The 9,063-nt window shown below is 36.6% G+C and overlaps 1 long non-coding RNA gene across 1 annotated transcript; it reads right to left on the bottom strand.

Annotated features, from left to right (window-relative positions):
* Nucleotides 1–2,232: 2,232 nt before the first annotated feature.
* Nucleotides 2,233–4,465, bottom strand: LOC135741057 (uncharacterized). Its single transcript, XR_010529325.1, has 3 exons — nt 3,815–4,465; nt 3,606–3,717; nt 2,233–2,757 (listed from the first exon to the last, which is right to left on the bottom strand). It is a non-coding gene; the product is annotated as an uncharacterized lncRNA (long non-coding RNA).
* Between the last annotated feature and the right edge of the window lie 4,598 nt (nt 4,466–9,063).

Below are 9,063 nucleotides of genomic sequence, written 5' to 3'. Positions count from 1 at the left end.
TTCTTCGTGTGTCAATTCTAAAGTGTCTCTGCGCGATGGTGCACGAGGGCGCCCTCAGGCGTCACGTATGAATGAACAGACTCGTGTAAAGGTCAGTTCAACAGTGGCTCATATCACCGCGTTTGGAATAAAAATTGAATAAATATTACTATTTTCTTTAGAAATTAGAAGTAAACATATAAAATCAATCAATAGGTTTCCAAACATGCATGCCTTTGAACCAGAAGCCCCGAGAAATGTTGTTTTGTGAAGTGCTTTCATGACGACCGCGGGTCATATTTCATTTTACAGGTATGTAGTCCGATTTTCATTTTCATAACTTGTGACACAAATTAAGTCATTACTGTCTCAATTTTTTTTTAAATAATATAAAGTTGATAAGTTCCATCCTTACAATTTAGAGATGGACATGGTCTTAGATTTCATTGCACTAGATTAATTTCTCCAAACTAATAACACGAGGATGTAACGTAACATTGGCCTTCGATGAAAACATTACAGAAAGTATGAGAACATTTTCAGAAAGCAGCTGAAATCTAGTTTTACGAATTAGTTAAGCATAACTCACATGCTGTCGCAAACCTTACAGTAGCAGCATGTAGGATAAATGTCTATTTTCCCTATTAGCTTAAGCTAAGTTCACACTACATGATTTTAAGCCAGATTTAAGCCCGATTTGCAAATCGTTCGCTCGCCGACAGGTCGGGGTGTGATCGGGTGCAAATCGCGGGGGATTAGCGGGCGATCGACGTTCGCCAATCTGTTGGTATGAAAGAGCCAACAACGCATCAAAGACGCTCGCAGACGGCTCGCAGACGCGTCGCCGACACCAGAAAAATATCTAGCTTGTTAGATATCTGGAGCTGTCGCGCGACTCAACCTCCTATGATGTCACGAGCTAAAGCCAATCCGACGAGGGGTTGACGTCACACGGAAAGATGAGCAGCATGTCACCAAGAAAACATTGAACTCAGGCATAAATGTCTGTATGACGTTTCACATATATTTACCACAACTGCGCGGAGAAAAAGAAACGGTGGAGAGAAAGAGCAAACGCTGTAAAACAGCCAGGTGAGCAAATGTTATTATTACATTATCTAAATGTTATAGGGTAAAATGTAAATTAATTGGTCATATTTCCATATACATGCATATTATAGAAGCTAGCGTAATCCTATTTTGGGGATATGTCTGTAAAACATTATAAAGTGTATAATTCTTTTTACTGTACTTCTGTTTATTGTTATATATTGTGTATTAGAGGATATTCAGTTACATTACAATCTGCCTTTTGTACCAGTCGAAAGAGCTTGTAAACAAAGGAATAAATTCTCATATTTAGTTTGAGTAGACAAATAAAATAAAGTGTGGAGGTAAATATTAACTGGAAACATTGCATTTATTTATTGATTTTAGACTTTACTGTTGCACAAGTGGACTCACAAACAACTAGGGATACATTAACTTCATTTGGGAACCATGGCTTTGGAATTGAGGAATATTGAAGACCCAGTTCTCTTATCACATCTCAAAAGAAGCATAATGGTGATGCTATACAACGCCCTGGAGACTGACAGAAGCAGATCAATGTTGTCACCTGAACAACCTACCCTATGCATATATCATGCATGACATGTGCGGTCCGGTCCCAATGTGTTTTTGTTTACAAACTATTGACTTTACTATGTATAATATTTATCAATAAGGTGATTAAACTTGTTGAAGGGTTTAGATTGAATTTCCCAGTGCTGTTTCATGAAATAAAGGGTCTATCGAAAGTAATACATTTAATGCAACAAAGTATAAAAGTATAAAACACATTGTCATATTTTACAAAAACCGCCAATATGAATAGTGCTTTATAGCCTTGCATTGTTGTTTGTGCAACTTGAAAACAATGTAGTACATTTGAATGTATATTATGTGGACAGACAAAATATAAATTGTTAGAACACGTGCAGTGCACCACATTAACACAATTAAACATTACAAAACTCCCTATGTAGAGCCCCTTTAAGGGCTGGGTGATATATAAATATCGTAATATAATTGTGTGTGATTGGCTGTTAGATTAATCCACATTGAGTAAAAATGCCCAGAGCTTATCATCACAATCCCCATAAATGTTTAGCATGATCAGATATGTTGATGTTTAGCGCCGTAGTATAGAAACATTGTTAATGTTCTGTGAATAATGAGTGTGGATCAAGAAATAAAGTTAGTACAAGGCACTTAATTGCAACATGCAGATTGCCTTTATTTGTTACATTCCTGCACCTTTTGATTTGTATGCAATTAAAATTAATTGAATAATAACACAACAATAAACAGAATACTTAAAACAATGAAAAAGTGAACCACATTGTGTTCTTTACAAATACAGGACTTTAGAACACACAAGAAAACTAATGTCCTAAACTGACAATAACTGGCTTTAATCTGCTGTTTGCAGGGATAACTCTACATCAGTTCCTTTTAAAATGTGTTGAACTTGCCAATAAACACTACCCGCTGGTGAGACAAAGTAGTCCCGCATCAGAGTGCGTTGCACTTTTGCTGTTGCCATACAATTGCGATGTGAGGTGGCGTTCATCGGTTGAAAAGCACCCATCCCACGATTCTTCCATTGCCCATCAACCATGTTTTGGTCAGCAGTCTGCTACAGCTGGAGTGGTAGCAAGTACCCCAAAGCAATGTGGAAACTGCCACTTCCTTTCGAAGTCCACGGCTATGCCACTCTCCTTCCGTTGATGGTGTCTAAAACAATAGGACACACCAAATGTCAGTGATTAAATTATTATATATTCAAGACTACAGTTTCCAATGGATTTATTTGCATAGTTATATCTAGAACAAACTTGGATAGCCATGCTTTTGTGAGTCAAACACCTTGGGTCTCATTTATAAAACTGTGAGTAGGATCCTTACTAAAAGTCTATGTATGCACAAAAGCCAAAAAATGGCATACGCCAAAAAATACAGACAAAGCAATGTTCCCTTTCTGCAAGTGTGCGTACATTAATTATCTTCTGATCCCACCATGCAAGCCTATTCTCCCATTAAGTTTTTTTTTTTTTTAAAGATCACAACATTTGTGTGGTAACTGGCGTACGCATGTTTCCAGAACTGTTTTGTGCATACGCATGCTTTATAAATGAGACCCCTTCTTACTTAATCCATATAAATAAGTATAAAGATAAACTAGGGACTAAACAACATGTAGAATAACAAATATTACAATATAAGGTTTGGAAGTAATTTTATATTTATTGCTGTGTTAACATAATTCATGTTTATACACAAAATACTTTAATATACACATAGTGTAAGCTCAGATAAAATTATGAAATTAATGTATACAGGTATGTATAGACATAAAAATAAATATTACTTGTGCTTTTCGGAACTATATCCCTGTTTCTAATAACAGTTTTTACTAAAATACTTTTATCAAAGATGTCCACAATGTTATGGGTGTTCTTTTTTTTAAATGAAGAAGTAATAGATAGATAGATAGATAGATAGATAGATAGATAGATAGATAGATAGATAGATAGATAGATAGATAGATAGATAGATAGATAGATAGTTTGTAATAACCCTACCTTCAAGAAATCGTCCTTTATAACCTGGTACAGAACAGCTATCCAAAACTATTTGTGAGATGGTGCTGGTCCCCCATCCTGGACTTGAACCTGAGGGACTTGAACGTGTCACCTGCATGACACCAAAAAGTTCAAAAACATACCCAGACAGAAAAAAAACGTAATGACAACATTCAGTTCATATTCGTTTGAAATGAAATCACACAAACCTGTTGCATAGAATCGCAGGGTCAAAGACAAACGCTCTCCAAGTCATGCTTTGCGAAGCCTGTCCTATTCTATTTGAACGATAATTAAATCAAGAAACACAGCTTTTAAACACAGTAGACAACACGTTGATATTTTAAATGTGATCATAGCCAAACATAAGCATGCAGCTATATTTCCTATATAAACAAGCTGTACTCACCTCCAACTCTTAAATCCCTGCTGTCCGCGTGTGGTGTCCACCTCTCCACACACATCTCTTCATTTTTTTTCTTTTGCGGCTTTGCATCGCGCAAACGGTTTGCAGCACTAATTTCTGTCTGAAGTCTATACAAACAAAAGTTTTGCGCGTCGTCTTGATTCTTCTTCTGTGGGTTTACTGGTGCGCGTGTTGTTTCGCGTCATTTCCGGTTTGTTTTATCGCGTGATTTTTCGTGACAAAACGTGGTTTGTGGACAAGATAGAATCGCCGGGTGATAGAGTTGTTCTCAACTCGTGTAGTGCGTTACCTCCTGTTGTGGGGCAGTCACGTTATGTCGTGTGGTGTGAACTGATCAACAACGTGAGCACTCCTGATTTCACAGAGAGCAAGTCATGTAGTGTGAACCGCACAGTTCGGACCAACGTTTTAAAGTCATGTAGTCTGTACGAGCCTTAAAGCTCGTACAGACTACAATGTCGCAAACCTGCTGCCCTGCTGCTCGTGACGCTCGTGTAGCTATTTTTGAAGACTCGCGGCTACTGCTAGTGCGTGCTGCAAAGGAAACTCCGCCTACCGCCCCACCTCCGCCAAAGGATAAAACATTATATTATTTTTTTATTATTAATGTTAGTGGCAGTTGTATATAGACGCGTATTGTTATTCATAATAATATGTATAATAATAATCATTATTATTTACTATTAGTGGAGAGGGGCACATTACATTTTGAGACAAAAGGGGCAGGGGCTTGAGCCCCTGTGGCCCCTCCCCTGTGCACGCCACTGAGATGAGGGAAGCATGGTGTTTTAAGAGATTAGTTCATAGTTATTAGTTATAGTTCTAACAAACTTTAATATACTGTATACTTTGTAATGCACTGTAAGTCACTTTGGATAAAAGCCTCAATATTTTCATAAAAACATAAAAATAACAGTATTTAATCTGTATTGAAATACATTTTACAACATATGACACTCTTAACCCAATGCAGGGTTTCTAAATTGATGCTTATATATTTTTGTCAAGTACTGTAACACTTATCTAAATATGACATAACAAATAACTGATTTAATGATTTTAAACAGATTCATTGTCAGTGCAGTTTTGACATACAGCGATGGCCGGGCAAATCATAATTCGAGATCTGCGATAAGTTATTAACATAATTTACAAGTTCCTGTAATTTTAAAAGTGCTCACTTTGTTTGACGTCTTTGATGGAAACTGTAGCAGGACGGGCTGCATCTCTGTCGGCATCCTCTCTGACTCGGGGTGCGGGAGGCGGATGGAGCGGACGAGGGCGCTGGCAATCGTTAGCTGAGCTGCCGGTTTACAACACTGATGTTGATTACTATTTTTAGCTTAAACTGCTAGCTAAAAACGGGGATGTAGCATTGCGAGGTTGTTTGTAAATCTGGAAATAAAAGTTGCAGTAGTTCGCTTAATCTTTCCTATTAATGATATCAGGCAGTAAACCAGGAAGTGATTGACAGTTCTCTAATCCAATTGCGTTGGGCATTGTCAGATGGACGGCAACCTAGCCCAATGGTGTTTAGGGGAATCATATTTAAAAAAATATCCGATGCCTTGGCCCTCCTCGCATAAGTAACTTATTTTACTGAGTGTTTCAGGGTATATTTGCGTTTATTTCCATCATGCGATTGGATTAGCTACAAGAGAAGTGGAAATACGGCGTATACCTGCGTATACCCTCACTAAATCACTGTTTAGAAGTGGGTCTACGCAATTCCGACTGAAATAGAAGTGGGTATACGCCGTATACCTGCGTATACCCTGGACTACAGCACTGGCTGCAGCCTTATTGAGAAACGACCATAGTCTGATTTAAATTCAGCGTGGTTACTTTTACCTTTACACTGTACAAGACAACACAGAAAGGGGCTGTGTGGGGTGCCAACCATCTGCGGGTGCGTAATTATCTGATCCAATTCGAGCTTTGGATGCATTCAAGAAAATAAACTTATGCGACTACACCGCATGTGAGGCGGCGACCGGAAGTGATGTATTTCAGTGTGTTCCAATCAAAACTGTGTGCAAAGTTAAAATTATTAATTATTTTTTGTTTTACTTTATCAGTAACACTTAAATACTTTAATTACTGGTAAGTAAATTATTAACTATACATATATTCGTAGATTAAAGGTTCTCTCCCATGACAGATTTACAATTAAACTACATTTTCGTTACGACTGCCACTAGGGGGCGAACTCCCGACAGTTATATCTGTATGTAATGTACAATGTTTAGCCTATGTATCTATAAAATATTAAAAAAGAAAACATGTAGTGCAATTTTAGTCATTAGGAGAAGACTTGAGTACTTGACATGTAACAATTAATGAAAGTAAACAGTTAAAAACAAAATATGTTTAGGAGTGTTGATCTTTTACACTTTTACTATTAACATTTGGCTCTTACATGTTAAACTGCAATTGTTTTTAAATATTAATAAAGAAAATATGAGTTTTCAGTAATTAAATGGCTTTTAAATTAATTTTTTTTTGAAAATGCATGTTTTTAATATGTTTTTTTTTTTTCAAATATACTACAACAAAAGTAACAAAAATGACAACAACACACACACACATATATGGTAAAAGTAAAAAATATATCAAAAATAAAAATAGGGGTAAAAGTTTGGCCCGCGTCATATTTACAATTTTAAAATCTGGCCCCCGAAGAAAAGTAGTTGAAGACCCCTGTCTTAGTGTTTAATGTTTTGTTTTGTAAGGATTTGACTCAGTTTTTGGGTTACCATTGTGCTGAAGAGTAGTGTGGCTGTTTAGGTCAAGGATAGGCAGTAGATCATTGATGTTATACTGCCTGTTGTTTTATTTCAAAGCAGTTATTGTGTAGTTTGTTTGTGATGAACTACATGAGATTTGTGTGAAATTGATTATAACACTACTGCACATTAAATGTTTGTAGTTTAAGTTTAAAGTTATATTTGTTTTCTGTGGACTCAAATGAATTAAGTTTTTCAGTACTAACACCACGTGAATATATATATATATATATATATATATATATATATATATATATATATATATATATATATATATATATAAACTTGAATGGATCAGGCAATTGATTTTCTTAATGAACCGAGTTGTTTTCCAGGGCATTATAAATATAATTATTATACCATATTTATTCATTTAAAAGCTGTAAAATAACGTAAATAAACCACAACACAACTACAGCAAGGTACCGTTTTTATTTTACGGTAATGTATTGTAATTTTGTATTACTGGACATTACTGTAATTTTACAGGTATTAGCTGGCAACTTTATTGCCGGTAATTTGCCGTAAATTTCACAATTTTTTTTACAGTGATAATGTGAACACAGCTTAAATTGCTTTGAATAAAAGCATCTGTCAAATGCATGAGTGCAACATAAATATACAGTCAACTTAAAGTGAATTAAAACCCTTCATAAAAGTTATTTTTGTGTTTTGAACAATACAATACTTTTTGTCTAAAAGCAACTTTGATTAACTATTGATCAACATCAAATGTTGATTAGTGTATTTGTCTTAAATCTGAAGACCTCTGTGATGAGTGTCCTCAACATCAACATAAAGTCTTGAGCGACTTTGCAAATTTGCCACAAACCATCCACTTACAGGTAAACAGGAAGAGACTGTGTGACAACTCATGAAACCAGTTTATACCAGCTTCAGTTTTAATACTGGATTAGACTGGTAAGTGCGGGTTTGCTGCTGGCCTGGCTGCTTGACCAACATATTCACACTATTTAACAGCAAAATTTGGTCAACCATGCTTGCAAGCTGGTAAACTGCATGGTCCAACTGGTAATACTGGTTAAGTGAGTTAAGATTCCACAGCAAAGAAGCGATTGAGATACAGCAGCATCATATATGCAGTAACCAAAACACCAAACCAAATCTGATCAGTGAAAGCAGCTTTACAGAGAGTTTATTATGAGCAGTTACCTGTAACAGTAAGATAGACTCCAGGTGAACCAGAAACTTTATCTGATGTGTTAGTGATGAAACTGAACTGATAAAATCCAGTGTCACGTGTGCTGGCTACTTTGATTCTCAGTGTGTTTCCCACAAACTCCACACGGCCAGCAAACTGAGGATCCTCACGCAGATCACTGAAATTCCCACGATAACGGTAATGCCAGTATGTTTTCTCTACTGTATATCCAGTGGGATGTGAGTATGAAGAGTGAATATCTACTGTTGATCCCACTAAAGCACAAACTCTTGTAGAGGTGTAAGTCACAGCCCAACAGCTACTGTTAGAAACACCTGAAAGAGTCACAAAATACTTCTGTAACATTTATGGTCGAGAAATGTTGAGTGTTTTATCTTATAGATTAGTATAAATGTTTTATATGGTATACTTTTAATGTGTTTCATGGTCAAGGTCTACATGAATAAAGTTGTCTCTCTGTTGCTTGCACATGTATGTGTTTTTCCACAGCTGGGCCTGGAGGAGATACGGGTGACCGTGGTGGGAATAGCGATATAGTTGTATGATGTGTTAGAGAACAAAGACACTGTGTTTCACCATCCATGGGAGGATTTGTGTATGTCTTAAAGGGTACAGAGATAAAGGTATATCACAACCAGTTTGTTATGAGGTAGGAGAAGGGGTTAAAGGCACAAAAGAGGATGTTTTGAGTTTTTTAAATGAGCGCATGCGTAAGAACAGCCTCCCTCCTTCACAGCTCATTTCTAGGGAACGCCTTCCAAAACTCGTGCACGAGTATTTGAACACGAGTGTTTGTTTAACACCGGCATATGCTGTGTCGCGTGACTCACGTCAGTGGATTCATTATGTGAAATGATGATAATAAACACATAAGACCATGGGCGGAAATCCCGGGGGGGTCGGGGGGGACAGGACCCCCCCTATCTGAGGGTTGTCCCCCCTAAATTATCATTAGAATATGTGTATTGAAAATAATTTAATGATTTATAATACTTAAACTAGTTGTGTAAGAAGTGAAACAATACAAATGCAAACGGAGCAACAACAAAAAAACGTTTTAAA

Source organism: Paramisgurnus dabryanus, chromosome 24 (assembly GCF_030506205.2).
Source record: "Paramisgurnus dabryanus chromosome 24, PD_genome_1.1, whole genome shotgun sequence".
Classification (NCBI taxonomy): Eukaryota; Metazoa; Chordata; class Actinopteri; order Cypriniformes; family Cobitidae; genus Paramisgurnus; species Paramisgurnus dabryanus.
The sequence above is the reverse complement of the archived record's forward strand: the minus strand, read 5'-3'. Positions and strand labels throughout refer to the sequence as shown.